The sequence below is a fragment of the Megalobrama amblycephala genome, linkage group LG4, assembly GCF_018812025.1.
Source record: "Megalobrama amblycephala isolate DHTTF-2021 linkage group LG4, ASM1881202v1, whole genome shotgun sequence".
NCBI lineage: Eukaryota > Metazoa > Chordata > Actinopteri > Cypriniformes > Xenocyprididae > Megalobrama > Megalobrama amblycephala.
Genome location: NC_063047.1, coordinates 55,393,608 through 55,408,589, shown reverse-complemented (window position 1 = coordinate 55,408,589; position 14,982 = coordinate 55,393,608). Strand labels below are relative to the sequence as shown.

Sequence of the window (14,982 nt, the reverse complement as noted above, 5' to 3'; positions counted from 1 at the left end):
CCTCAGGTCATGCTTGTGATGACATGTACCAAGTTTGGTCTGAATACGATAAAGCGTTGCGGAGATACAGCCTTATGTCTATTTTCGCAAGCACTACGTACAATTCGTTCGCGTGTTTTTCGAAAACGGTTTGAGGAATCAACTTGAATTCCATAACTTTTTGTCGGCATGGTCTGAAGATGATCTGGTTCAATTTTCGTGAAAATTGGAGTAACGGCCTAGGAGGAGTTCGAAAAAGTACGTTTTTCAGAAAAGCAGCACCTTCGGTGCTTGGCCCCTAATAATGGCATTCTATTATATACTTTAAAATATAATGTATTTCTGTGATGCAAAGTGTCTGAACAATTATGTTACATCTATGGTATTTCATATAGCCTTTTAGCTTAAAAGCATGCACATTTGGAGAAATACTGATGGATTCTCATATGTTTATGTCAATTTTCAAATTTAAAATGGCGGAAAATTTTTCATGACAGTAAATGACGTCATATTGTGCATTCGAATCGTCCTGACCCATGGAATCAGAGGAAAGAAGAATTTTGTTTCTAGCCCTTATGGTTCAAAAGTTATTTGCATAAACATAAGTGCAACTTTGGACAGCTGGTGGCGCTAGAGGGATTGAGTTAGAGACTCCAAATTTGCTATGGACAAAGGTCATTCTGTTCTCTAACTGTGTGCCAAATTTCACAACTTTCCCGCAAGCGGTTCTTTGGGCTGCCATAGACTTCAAGAGCGGAAGAATAATAATAATAAGAGTACGGAACGCCAACAGTTACAATAGGTGCTTGGCCCCTAATAAAAAGAAAACTAACAATTACAATAGGTGCCTTCGCACCTTCGGTACTTGGCCCCTAATAACAAAACTAACGATTACAATACGTGCCTTCGTACCTTCGGTGCTTGGCCCCTAATAATAAGAAGAAAACTAACGGATACAATAGGTGCCTACGCACCTTCGGTGCTTGGCCCCTAATAAAGAAAAAGAACGCCAACAGATACAAAGAAATCTAAAAAAAAAAGAAATCTAAAAAGAAATCTAACAGATACAATAGGTGCCTAAGCATCTTCGGTGTCTGGCCCCTAATAAGAGTACGGAACGCCAATGATTACAATAGATGCCTAAGCACCTTTGGTGCTTGGCCCCTAATAATAAAACTAACAATTACAATAGGGGCTACAGCACCTTCGGTGCTTGGCCCCTAACTAACGGATACAAGAGGGGCTACAGCACCTTCGGTGCTTGGCCCATAAAAACTAACAGATACAATAGGGGCTACAGCACCTTCGGTGCTTGGCCCCTAATAAAACTAACGGATACAAGAGGGGCTACAGCACCTTCGGTGCTTGGCCCCTAATAATAATAAAACTAACAATTATACAATAGGGGCTACAGCACCTTCGGTGCTTGGCCCCTAATAATAATAATAAGAAGAAGAAGAAAACTAACGGATACAAGAGGGGCTACAGCACCTTCGGTGCTTGGCCCCTAATAATAATAATAATAAAACTAACAATTACAATAGGGGCTACAGCACCTTCGGTGCTTGGCCCCTAAATAAACCAACAGAAACAATAGGGGCTACAGCACCTTCGGTGCTTGGCCCCTAATAAAGTAAACTAACGGATACAAGAGGTGCCTTAGCACCTTCGGTGCTTGGCCCCTAATAAAGTAAACTAATGGATACAAAAGGTGCCTTAGCACCTTCGGTGCTTGGCCCCTAATAATAAAGTAAACTAACGGATACAAGAGGTGCCTTAGCACCTTCGGTGCTTGGCCCCTAATAATAAGAAAACTGACAATTACAATAGGGGCTACAGCCCCTTTGGGGCTTGGCCCCTAATATTAATAATAATAAAACTAACAGATACAATAGGGGTTACAGCACCTTCGGTGCTTGGCCCCCAATAAAACTAACGGATACAATAGATAACAAAGTAAACTAACGAATACAAGAGGTGCCTTAGCACCTTCGGTGCTTAGCCCCTAATAAAGTAAACTAACGGATATAAGAGGTGCCTTAGCACCTTCGGTGCTTGGCCCCTAATAATAAGAAAACTGACAATTACAATACGGGCTCGGCCCCTAATAATAATAATAATAATAATAATAATAAAGTAAACTAATGGATACAAAAGGTGCCTTAGCACCTTCAGTGCTTGGCCCCTAATAAAGTAAACTAACGGATACAAAAGGTGCCTTAGCACCTTCGGTGCTTGGCCCCTAACAAAGTAAACTGACGGATACAAGAGGTGCCTTAGCACCTTCGGTGCTTGGCCTCTAATAATAATAATAATAATAATAAAGTAAACTAACGGATACAAGAGGTGCCTTTGCACCTTTGGTGCTTGGCCCCTAAAAACTAATGGATACAAGATGGGCTACAGCACCTTCGGTGCTTGGCCTCTAATAAGAAAACTAACGGATACAAGAGGGGCTACAGCACCTTCGGTGCTTGGCCCCTAACAATAACAATAGGGACTACAGCCCCTTTGGGGCTTGGTCCCTAATAAAACTAACAATTACAATAGGGGCTACAGCACCTTCGGTGCTTGGCCCCTAATAAAACTAACGGATACAAGAGGGGCTACAGCACCTTCGGTGCTTGGGCCCTAATAATGGCATTCTATTATATACTTTAAAATATAATGTATTTCTGTGATGCAAAGTGTCTGAACAATTATGTTACATCTATGGTATTTCATATAGCCTTTTAGCTTAAAAGCATGCACATTTGGAGAAATACTGATGGATTCTCATATGTTTATGTCAATTTTCTATACAGCAGAGTAATATTTATTCAATATTTATTGTCATCACTATGAGCGCTAAATACTGTGTTTTCAATTCATACTTGCAGCCGGAGGGCGCTCTGTACACATTTAGTCCACAAATGCCTCCAAAAAGAAGAACAACCATGTGACTCTCCAGGAACTAACCGAACTAACAGAGGCTTCCAGAGATCGCTATAATATGCAGATAAACACTTTTCAAGACAATAAATACACGATTGAGACGATGTATGCATGTATTGCCTAAGAATTTGTGTCTGAATAGCGCTCCCTCAGTGGGCGTGGCTGCATTAGCGGATAATGAGCTGAATCACGGACTTCTGACATGGCTCTATTTTCATACAGATTACATAAACAGAGAATATTTGTTTTCGATTTGACTTAAGATTTAAAACGATTTAAAACCTGACATTTCAATGTTTTTTTAGACATAAGTCTCATTTTTGTGTCATTAGTATTCACTAAGTTACAGTTAATTTTCTGAGAACTATCAGATTGGACTTCATTCAGAGGGAGACAACAGATCATGCATCATGTTTGTAACGATTCGGGACTCATGGTAAGATCCATATGCAGCTTTATTGAAGTTAGAGTGGTCGCACAGGCAGGGTCAGACAGGAGCAAACAGGAATCACAAGGAACAGGCAGAATCGTGGTCAGAATTCAGGCAATGGTCAGAGGCAGGCAGATATCAATCACGGAACAGGATAACAAAGCGAGGGTCAAAAGCAGGAACAGGAACAGACAGGATAAATACAGGGTAATGCTTGGAATTGCAACAATAGTTAACAAGACTTCGCGGTGAGGTGGTTTGTGTGACAGTCCTTTATAGTCCTGGTAATGAGCTGCAGCTGGGTGTGGTGATTAGTGTAGTGATTGGTGGAGTAAGTGCAGGTGATTGGCAGAGAGGATTATGGGGAATGTAGTCCGGGAAGTGACAGGAGCAGACGGTGATTGTGACAATGTTAGTTTTCTTTATTTTGCAAAAAGCACAACATTTTGTTTTTACTCTGAGTGTACACAAATAACAGAAGATATTCCCCAGATTAAAATGGTGTATAACTCTTAATTGTATGTGCAACATTGACAGAGTATTTTGAGTCTCTTTCACACTGGTAAGAAAAAAACCGAGGTGGTATCGCTGGCGTGACTGCCGACCCGAGGGAGTTAAAGTTGCCCTTTTTATTCATGCAGTTATAGCTGCATTATTAATGATTTATAATGCATTTATAAATGACTTTTTACTCATTAACAATCACCTTTATAAACCCTTTACAAAGGGAACCTTAATGTAAAGTGTTACCGGCAATTTAACTAGGGCCCTAGAGCTTCCATTATTGTGGCAGGTTATTGACACCCTTACTATGTGCCTCCTCTCCTATGAGAGTCATTTTGTGAGGTTTTAATATAGTGGGTAGTATTAAGAATGATTATCACCTGTTGTGAGTGGCTTGGCCTCCTCTCATTTGGCGAGTCATTTTGAAACTAAGGCCGCCGCTCATCTGAGCTCCAGATATTTGATATTTCAAGTATTCGGCCGTCTGGGGGCCGCCTTGTTAATCATTCTGTAGTGAGTGAGTTGGCTTCCTCTCGTTTAGAGGGTCTTTCTAAAAAGCTGAAGTACACAGCTGAGTACACAGATTGAGTTCACGTTGCAGGCCCCACTGGAGCATCCCTGATTCTAGCCCCAGATCTTGGTTGATACTCTACTCAGTCTAGCCTAGGTAGTACCCCCCTCATGTTAGAGGGTCGTTCTGTAGAGTACCTCACTCCCTGAGTCTGGTCAGAAGGTCAAAGGACTCACGTGAGTCTTCATTGGTAGATCAGCTTTTTTAGAGCTGTAGGTACTCCCTCATTTGAGAGAATCATCCTATAGAGAACCTTGCTGAAAGGTCAAGAGATTCTTGTGACCCCCTTGGTTGATCAGCTCTTGACAGAGCTAGAGGTATTCCTCTTATTAGGGACCCTATGTAGAGGGTCCATAGTGTTTTGTTCCCTTAAAGGAACCCCTTCCCAATTAAGATGCAGGTTCCAAGCCCTTGAGCAGCCTTTGACAAGTCTTTTTTCTATGACAAGCACTTTTTCATTGAGGCATATAGCTCGGACAATGGCCGTAGAGTATACTGTTACTAACAGCCTAGTGTGTGACCAGAAGGGGGAGTGGTTCTGGCATTTCAGTTGGAACTGCCATTATTGTGCTTAGTCACAACCATTTTTCAGCATGCACTCCCCTCAGCGTGGCAGTGTGGGTATTTAATTTCCCCAAAGTGTCTCAGGATGCAGTGCGAGCTCCCTTTCAAAAGGGAATGTCTCGGGTTACATCTGTAACCCTGGTTCCCTAAGAACAGGGAACGAGACACCGCATCTCATAGCCATGTGCCTGGGCTGCCTGTTCAGTCCCTTCAGACGAAGAAGTGGATGACATGTTCTCTAGTGTAGTGATCAGCAGGCAGACATGAGGGCAGACACCTCCATTACATCAATACTCCATACAGGACAATACAGGACTCCAAAACTCACACCTCCAAGAGAAGCAAACAAGGAAATAAATAAGCTAACAGATAAGCCTGCAAAGACAATCACCCTGACCAATTGTGCAGGGGAAGAATGATGACATTAACATCATTGAGCAGGCTAATCCTATCACAATTTTCTTCATTGTTCACCCCAGTCTCTCAGTCCTAAGACATGAGGTGTGAACTAACTTCCACTCACCAGACAGGTCACAAAGGCCACAAATGGACACACAGTGCACACAATGGATCTTCTCCATTTATATTAACAGAACTCTATATACTTAATGAGTGCTGTTTGTGTACATGCAAAATATACAAAGTTACCTATCAAGGTATACACTATTGCATAGGTAAAAGTTCAGTATAACTCAATGATGTTTGGTCTTTATGTTTTCAACACGATGCCTAGGTTATTCTGAAATTGGTTTGGAAAGTGAATTATGCATAGAAAAAACCTTAAGGACATTGTTCTAAACATGAACTTTTAGCTATTCAAATAAACCTCATGCAAGAGGGGGGCCATCCAGTGGCCAATCAAAGCACAGGATCTGAAAGGTGCCAATTTGCATCTCCCTCCTTCTTGGGACAGATTAAAAGGCTTGTATCTGAGACAGAGAATTGTAGCGAAAATTAACTCAAAGGGGAAATATTAATAATTATTCATAACTCATTATGATTATTAATTATGATTAATTATGAATATGCAAATCCGTTAATCAGATTAACTGGACGTAGCTACATTAAAATTAACATTACAATCAGTTAACCTGTTCATCCAGTGAACGCTCAGTGTTGATTGTTTATTAATTCTAAGAAATGTCAATTTCCAAGTTATGGAAAAATAATATTTCTTATTGTACTGTACTACTCACGTAGTCCGGATCTATCACTTAAGAGGCAATTCATTAGCAGACGGAGTCAGAACCAAACGTGTATTGTGCACAATCTTTATTAACTAACTCACAAACACATAACTAAACTAACAAACACATAACATAACATACATAAAGGGTCACACACACACACACACACACACACACACGCAAGTCAGAATGAGTAATGATAGTGTTGAACCGGAAGAGATGCTGTTACTAGAGCTACATGAAATGTCAAAGGCAATCTGGAAAGGACTCATCAGTTTCTTTTAGCAATAGCAAAGGTAAAGTCTTTACAAATCAATACTAAATCGCTGTTTAGCATTAAAATGTACGATACTTGCAAGATGCCTTTAGGCTGAAGAGCGTCGGATCTGCAGGTTGAGGATAACTCTTGAAGTTATCATCTGAAGTTGTTGCCAGTCTGTTGGGTGATGAGCACATGGCTGGGTGTTGTAGGCCAGGGGCCTACCAGCCTTGCGGCCGGGCCTAGAGAGGCCGCCCGCAAGGAGATTTGTTCGGTCCAGAAGCAAGGAAGAAGAAGAGAGGGAGTGGCACTGTTCACTGGGTTTTAACCTATGGTCAAAGTCACACCTCTCAGTTGTTGACCGGACCAATGAAGATGTTGTAATTCTGGGTGGCAATACCCCTCCTGTCAGGGCTTTTACAACCCAGAAAGATTAACAAGCTGAGTTCTTGAATCAGAACTATTAAGTATTCTTTTAATACTGATGTGTTGCACAGGTATGGATGTACCGCATACACAAACATTTAAATCTTCCCGCTACGAACGTATAGACACTAAACATGGCATGATTGAAGTTACCGTGCAGGTCATAACATTTAACAATCATCAAACATGTAAATACAATGAGTACAATACAACATCAGTAATAATGGATACCATTTCCTGAGAAGGAATCATTTATAGCACAGTCTGTCTATACATTAATGCCATAGAGTCTGTGTTCTGTGTGGAAAATGCAGGGAAGATGCAGATTTTCTGTGTCTCTACTCTGTTCTCCATGCGGCAACCACATTCCTCAGCGCAATAAACTTGTAACTGAAAACTTCCCGGGGGATGGGGACAGACTCCAGAGTGAGCTTAAAACTATTGGTTAACTAACCAATAATTGTGTCTGATTTGCCTCAGTCATTACAGAATGGTTCCAGTTTTTCAGGTTGCTGCAGTTTCCTGTTCTGGTTCCAGCCTCCAGTTGCTGTTCCAGTCCTGGTTCGAGGTTCAGGTCCCAAAATGTGCTAAGCTATGTCCAACTCCACAGAGTTGTGAAGTTGCTCTCTCAAGACTCTGAAGCTCTAAAGAGAGAAACAAGGAAGTTCTGCAAGAAGTGAATTTGGGGAGTTTGAAAATCCTCTCATCAGAGATCCTCCAGATCTGCGTGATCCAGACTGCCCGGATCAGCACTGACTTCATAATCTAAAGAGCCTTCAGTCTGCATGTTCCAGAGAATAAGTATCGTCTGCACAGACATCAGAACCTTCAAGGCTTTTTCAAGGCTTCTACTTCTGCGTGTTCCAGGAAAAGGACCTTCTCTGTGCTTTAGGAGTTAAACGTTCAAGTACTTCGTGTTCAAGGCTGTGAAACGATTCCAACTCCTTTCTTCCCACTGCAATGCTGACCAGCTCAACAAATGGAAGATGTCACTCTCGGATTCAGCACGACCAGGCAGATGTAAATATCACTTACCAAACCTCTTTCCAGAGACCTTGGCATTAGTGTATATTGTCAGTATATGATTATCTAATTTACATTAGATTTTGCATAGCTGATATCAGTTAATAACAAATAATCTCTCGGTTTATTTGTTGAATTCAACATAAGGTTTACTTTATTTCTTCTAGAGATACTACAGTTTATCTTTCCATAAGATTAACTTGTAACTGCCATAGTAACATCCAACTCATTCACTTGCATTTATCAATCTTTTTGCACTTTATCCATTCAGTAGTTGTTAGTTACTCTTGTCTATCCTATTGTTAATAAAATCATTTTATTACACTTGTGTCTTCCTTGTGTTGTTAATACAGTAAGAGGCTTAGTTAACAATATCTCACAAATCCTTCAGATTGGTCAGATGACGAACTTCCTCCAATTTATTGTTATTTAGTCAACAATCTTCCATGATTGTTCTTTATTGTGAAGGTGAGACCCCTTGGCTGGTGCCCCAAAAATATTGGAAGGAATCATCTGACTCAATATTAATATTAATACAAAATATTAATATTAATATTTAAGATCATAAATACTGTAACTACATTTGTGGTACCCTCATGTGAGGCTAGTCCAAATCACTACACTAGGCACCCCTTTATATACTTTCTGGTCGCACTGGTATGACGTCATAGGATGTCACCGGCAAATAGGATTTCTGTGATTTTACAGTTGCTTCAAATACCAGTCATGTGGAGGCATTCCCCAAAGTGTCTCAGGACGCAGTGTCTCATTCCCTGTTCTCAGGGAACCAGGGTTACAGTTGTAATCCGAGACTTTCTCTCTGCTCGCTTCTCAACTACTGGCGCTTCCATCAGCATAAGTTTGGTATCATCGTAAAGCATAGCATTCCAACTTTGTGAATATTCATAGCAAATTCTCAATGGCATGAGTTTGAACCAAAGAAATGTGATTTTCAAACTTCTGCTAATGTAAACAAAACAGTCTTACTCAAGCTGACTGACTGAAAGCGCGTGATCCTGATACACACAGAATTACAGTATTTAAAAAAAAATTGTCTTGGTGAGTATTCACGCAAACATTATCTGTTAACGTTTGGTTAACTGTTGGGGAAAAATCTCTGATGTGTAACATTATATTACATCCGTTTGGTACAGTAGGTCTTAATATATAGGCTGTCTGTTTCATTAATGTTAATCAAACAATTGTGTAATCATGGAAAAAAAAAGTTTAATATATACATTTTTCCTGTAGATATGGGATTTTAAGGTATGGTTATGATTATGGTGATTTTGTTTTGGAACCTTCAGAAAACTTTAACTCAACTTTTCTTTTTTTGTAGGATTCCAACAAATCATACATCATTTGAAAGTTTTTTAATAGAGAATATGAGAATAACGATAACTAATTTTTGAAAAATTGCTCATTGCGACTCATTTCGCCAGCACCTGTCACATTTGCTCTACATTCTTCTGCTTTTATCTCAGTCCTCAGCTGGACTAGTGACAAACTATTAAAAAATAATTACATTATTGTTTGTTAGTGAAAAAAAGTCTAAATGAAGATATTGTGACAAAATCATTGATTATTTAAGAGAATTATATACTGCTCAAAAAACTTAAGGAACACTTTGAAAACACATCAGATCTCAATGGGAAAAAAATACCATGCTGGATATCTATACTGATATGAACTAGGTAATGTGTAGGGATGAAAGGATGCCACATCATTTGATAGAAATGAAAATTATCAACCTACAGAGGACAGAATTCAAAGACACCCTGAAAATCAAAGTGAAACAATGATGCACCAGGCTAGACTATTTTGCTAAAATTTCATTGGATTTAGGTCATGTGAGCACGGGGGCCATTCAATGGTATCAATTCCTTCATCCTCCAGGAACTACCTGCATACTCTCCCCACATGAGGCTGGGCAATGTTGTGCACCAGGAGGAACCCAGGACCCACTGCACCAGTGTAGGGTCTGACAATGGGTCCAAGGATTTCGTCCTGATACCTAATGATACCTAACTGTCTCCTGGAATCTCCTCCATGCTCCTGAGACTGTGCTGGGAGACACAAAAAACCTTCTGGCGATGGCACGTATTGATGTGCCATCCTGGAAGAGTTGGACTGCCTGTGCAACCTCTGTAGGGTCCAGGTATCGCCTCATGCTACCAGTAGTGACACTGACCCTAGACAAATGCAAAACTAGTGAAAAACAGTCAGAAATGAGGAGTAGGGAAAAAAATGTAAGTCGCCTCCACCTGTAAAACCATTCCTGTTTTGGGGGTCGTTATTGCCCATCTAGTGCACCTGTTGTTAATAACATTAACACCAAAGCAGCTGAAACTGATTAACAACCCCCTCTGCTACTTAACTGACCATATCAATATCCCACAAGTTTAACTGACTTGATGCTATTCTCTGATAAAAAAGTGTTCCTTTAATTTTTTTGAGCAGTGTATATACATTACTTTGCAAAAGTCTTAGGCACGTCAGTATTTTCACCCCCCAAAAAGGGTTTTAAGCCAGTTATTTATTTATTTTGCTGTAGTGTGTCAGTAGGAAATCAGCTCACATTTCTAAACATTCATTTTGCCATTAATTGTAATAATCCAGTGAGGTTTTTGTATGCACAAGGTGTTGGACAACAGCCAGATCTCACCATAATCAAATTCGTCTGTGATTACATGAAGAAACAGATGAAACTGAGACAAACTAAATCCAGAAGAACTGTGGCCAGTTCTTGAAGAAACCGACCTGCAAAGCTACCTGAAAAACGATACGCAAGTGTACCTGGACAAAAGCTGTTTTAAACACAAATGGTGGTCACACCAAATATTGATTTGATTTGGTTAATAGAAGTAACTGTTAAATAAAATCTATTTATGACAGTATTTTTGAAAGCATCCTCACTTTACATTATTTTTATACAAGTGCCTAAAACTCACAGTACTGTAGCTTTGCTGGTCGGTTTCTTTGTGTTTTGGAGACACAGCCACAGTTCTTCTGGATTTAGTTTGTCTCAGTTTCATCTGTTTCTTCATGTAATCACAGACAGATTTCTTACTACATGTTAAATAAACCTACTGTACCTGAAAAACATAGTTTATTTCACGTATTTGTCCTACTGTTTGTAATTTGTAATTTTAAAGGTGCCCTAGAATTGAAAATTAAATTTACCTTGGCATAATTGAATAAGTGTTCTTATTAAATGACATACCATGAGCCTCAAACACCAATGTTTCCTTCTTCATATGTAAATCTCTTGCGTGAAAAACGCCACAGAAAAACAGGCGAATCTCAACATAACACCAACTGTGACGCAACAGTCGGGATCATTAATATGTACGCCCCCAACTTTTGCATATGCCAGCCCATGTTCAAGGCAAGGCAGTATTAATGTCTGGAGCTGCACAGCTGAATCATCAGTGGCATTTATGGATTTATGGTTGCATGAAGCTAGTTGAACAAATTCTAAGTTCAGAGTAGGTTTGGAGTTGACAAATCCAGATAAATCCAACCTGTTTTAGTTCAGGATCAACTGTTGCACAATGCTCGGTATAAACTTTCTCTGTCAACTCAGGTTTAATCCAGAGTTTGCAAACGCGTGTACCTGAAAGTGTGACGTGTGGCAAACAGTCAATCACATAGAACAAGGAGAACGTCAGTTTGATTCACTTCTCGTAAGAGAGCCGTGCAATTCATGTTGCTTCCGAAGATTAAGAGATTGTTATAAGAATAGGAAATTAAATGCATTTACAAGGCAGGAATAAAAACTGCTGCAGTGAAAGTTTGAGAAGGCAGCTGAAAGAAAATATCTGACTATATCAATGCATGTGAATCAAACAAATAGACCAAATAATTAATACAGTTTCACAAAGAGCTCAAAAGAATACATGTAAGCTTAATCTGTTTAAAAGCTTTATATATTATGCATGTATTGTATTTATTTTAATTTAAAAGCAAAGTTTAATATTGTTAATTAATATAATAGGCCTAATTATATGAATGTCATTAATTATTCATAATTTTAATTTATTTCATATAAACATAATGAATAATTAACAGCAAATGTTAAGCAATTTTGTCTCTAAAATGTTTTCACTATAAACTGATTTAATTTGGAGCGAGAGATGCAGGGGGAGTGGCTTTATTGCATCAGATATATATGTCACTTTACTCGCAGCTGATTGGTCGAGTTTGGGTTTGTGATCTCTAACTCAGAATAAAACCTGCTCCAGGCAGTTTAGCCATGTAGCATAAGTTACCATAGCAATGAAACCCGCTAAAAAACAATCCACCTTCATGAGCCCGAAAAACCAGAGTTTGCTTAAACTAATCTTGAACTTACCTGGGTAGACACTGAAACTGGCTTTGTGCAACAGGCCACAGATGTTCTGCAGGTATTGTGAAGCATGCAAGCAATGACAATAGTGAAAATGGCAGATGGATGCATAATAACTGTTCATGATCCATGATATCATGATATATTTAGTGATATTTGTAAATTGTCTCTAAATGTTTCATTAGCATGTTGCTAATGTACTGTTAAATGTGGTTAAAGTTACCACATTTATGTTTCATCATGTTTCTTACTGTATTCATGGAGACCAGAGCCATTTCGTTATTTTCATTTTTAACCCGAAAAAGCTTGTAGTCTGTATAATTCATAAACGCATCTGCATTCTTATCAAGTCTCTCCAACTGTGTGTAGCTTTAGCCACATTAGCCGTCGTGCAGCACTTTAAAACTCATTCAGAATCAAATGTTAGCAAACATCCACAAAATACATGCCATACTAACATGATCTAATATGCTGCATCACGAACAGTTTGTAAAGATCCATTTTGAGAGTTATATTGTGAACTTCAGTATTGTTTATGCAATGTTTATTGGAGTCGCGAGCGGGGAGCACGAGTTGGTGTACACACCCCAAATCGGAGCATTTTTAATGCCACCCCAAAATAAAAAATCTATGGGGTATTTTGAGCTGAAACTTCACATTCTGGGGACACCTTAGACTTATATTACATATTGTAAAATGTCAGTTCTAGGGCACCTTTAATAAGAAAAATAAAATAAAAATAGCTATATCAGTGTTGTGAAATAAAATTTTTCATACCGTCAAATAAGATTTTGGTCAAATTGCCCACCCCTACTGTGAGATAATAGAAGTTCCTCCAGGTTCTCTTTGATAGCTTATCATTGACATTCAATCCATTTCTCCCTCTCACTGTATACAAACAACTTTAATATAAACTTTAATCGTTGACTTATAATAAAGTTTGACGTATATACATTATTACTTCCACAGGGTGACCAGGGTCAAGTAGGGCCCCCAGGACCTCCTGGGCCTCCAGGCCCCCCAGGCCCCAGGGGACCCCCTGGAGACACAGGCAAAGATGGTCCTCGGGGAATTCCAGGGCTCCCAGTAAGTATCTCTAAACTCAAATCCTATCAAAATGTTAGTAGCTGGAGGTTTAGCATGATAATGCAGTGACACGCATGGCTCTGTAATCAATGGCTCCTGTTGAAGGATCATGCTTAAAATCTTCAATAGGATATCAATACTAATAATAATTAATAACAATAGGATATCAATAGATAGATATAGATAGATATCAGTAGATATCCATCACTAACATAACCTTTTTTATATGTACTATCCAGTGACAATAGTGTTTCAAAAAAATATGTATGTACATATATTTTGACTGAGAGAGTTTAAAAAGGCAAAAAAAGACAATTATCCAACAAAATAAAACCCCACCAGGACCTTCAGTTGTTTGTTTGGACCAAGGCAAGAGTGTAAAAATATTAAGTGCAGTTCCCTTTCAAGGGAACTTCGATTCTGCGTCATTGCGTTTACTCTATGGGACCGTCTTCAGTGTGTACTGGCATCTGAATTACGTATACACTTAAATCATGGGGTTCTCAGGTGGAGCTGAGGGTGGATAAGCCTTAGGTTTCAAATTGGGTGCAGCTAGCAGGCAGTGTTTGTATTCTAAATCTTATTAGCTGCTAAACTACACCATGTGCAGAATTATTAGACAAATTGATTTTCTGATCATATATATATTTTTTTCCAGCACATTTTACCAATTCCAAACCACATCAATCTTAATAACTACTATTAATTTTGTATTCAATCATTTATAAGTGATATATATATTGCTCATGAAGGCTGGAAGTGGAAAACGCCTTATATTCAGATGTGCATAATTATTAGGCAGGTTTTCTTTTACAGATAAAATGAGCCAAAAAAGAGATTTAACTCAGACTGAAAAGTAGGGATGGGCGATATGGCCTAAAAAAATTATCACGATAATTTCAGGTATTTATTGCGATAACGATACCAATGACGATAATATATATATATATATATATATATATATATATATATATATTATTACAAATTATTTTCTTCTGTAAAATAGCAGATTGTTATGTTTTAAGGTGCAATATGTAATATTTTTGCAGTAAAATATCCAAAAACCACTAGGCCAGTATTTTGTTCACTTGAGTACTTACAATATCCCAAATGTTTCCAACTATTTGTAAATCGTGAGAAAATTGCAATTTTAACCAAGGCTCCGGGACGTGTGAGGAGTCGCCTGTCAATTGCGTCATACCTGTGTTAACCCTCGGTCTTCCTCGGTTTCCGGTTTTATTTTGTAGAAACCATGGAAACCCCAAAGACGCTTTAATATATTACACATTTTAATAGACAAGGGAACAACTGTTTTGATATATTTATAGACAAAAAACGAATTGTTGTTATATAGCTCAACACGTTTAGTCTTATTGTTTCAATCAATTTTCTTGATTTTTTTCGAGTACCATGCTTTACCATGCCTCAGAGAAAAACACTATTTTGTCAAATAGCTAACATAGGCCATGTCCACACTAATACGTTTTCGTTTGAAAACGCATATTTTTCTCTCCGTTTTGGCCTTCCGTCCACACTGAGACGGCGTTTTAAGTCAACGAAAACGTAGCTTTTGGAAAACGCTCTCCAAAGTGGATAAATTTGAAAACGCCGTCTTCGCGTCGTAATGTGGACTGTGAAAACGGAGGCTTTTGAATACGATGACGTATTTTA

General features: G+C 38.8%; 1 protein-coding gene across 1 annotated transcript in view; it reads right to left on the bottom strand.

The window, feature by feature from the left end:
- Window positions 1–14,982, bottom strand: part of LOC125266194 (radixin-like) — a 47,315-nt gene that overhangs the window by 29,410 nt on the left and 2,923 nt on the right. The window lies entirely within an intron of this gene.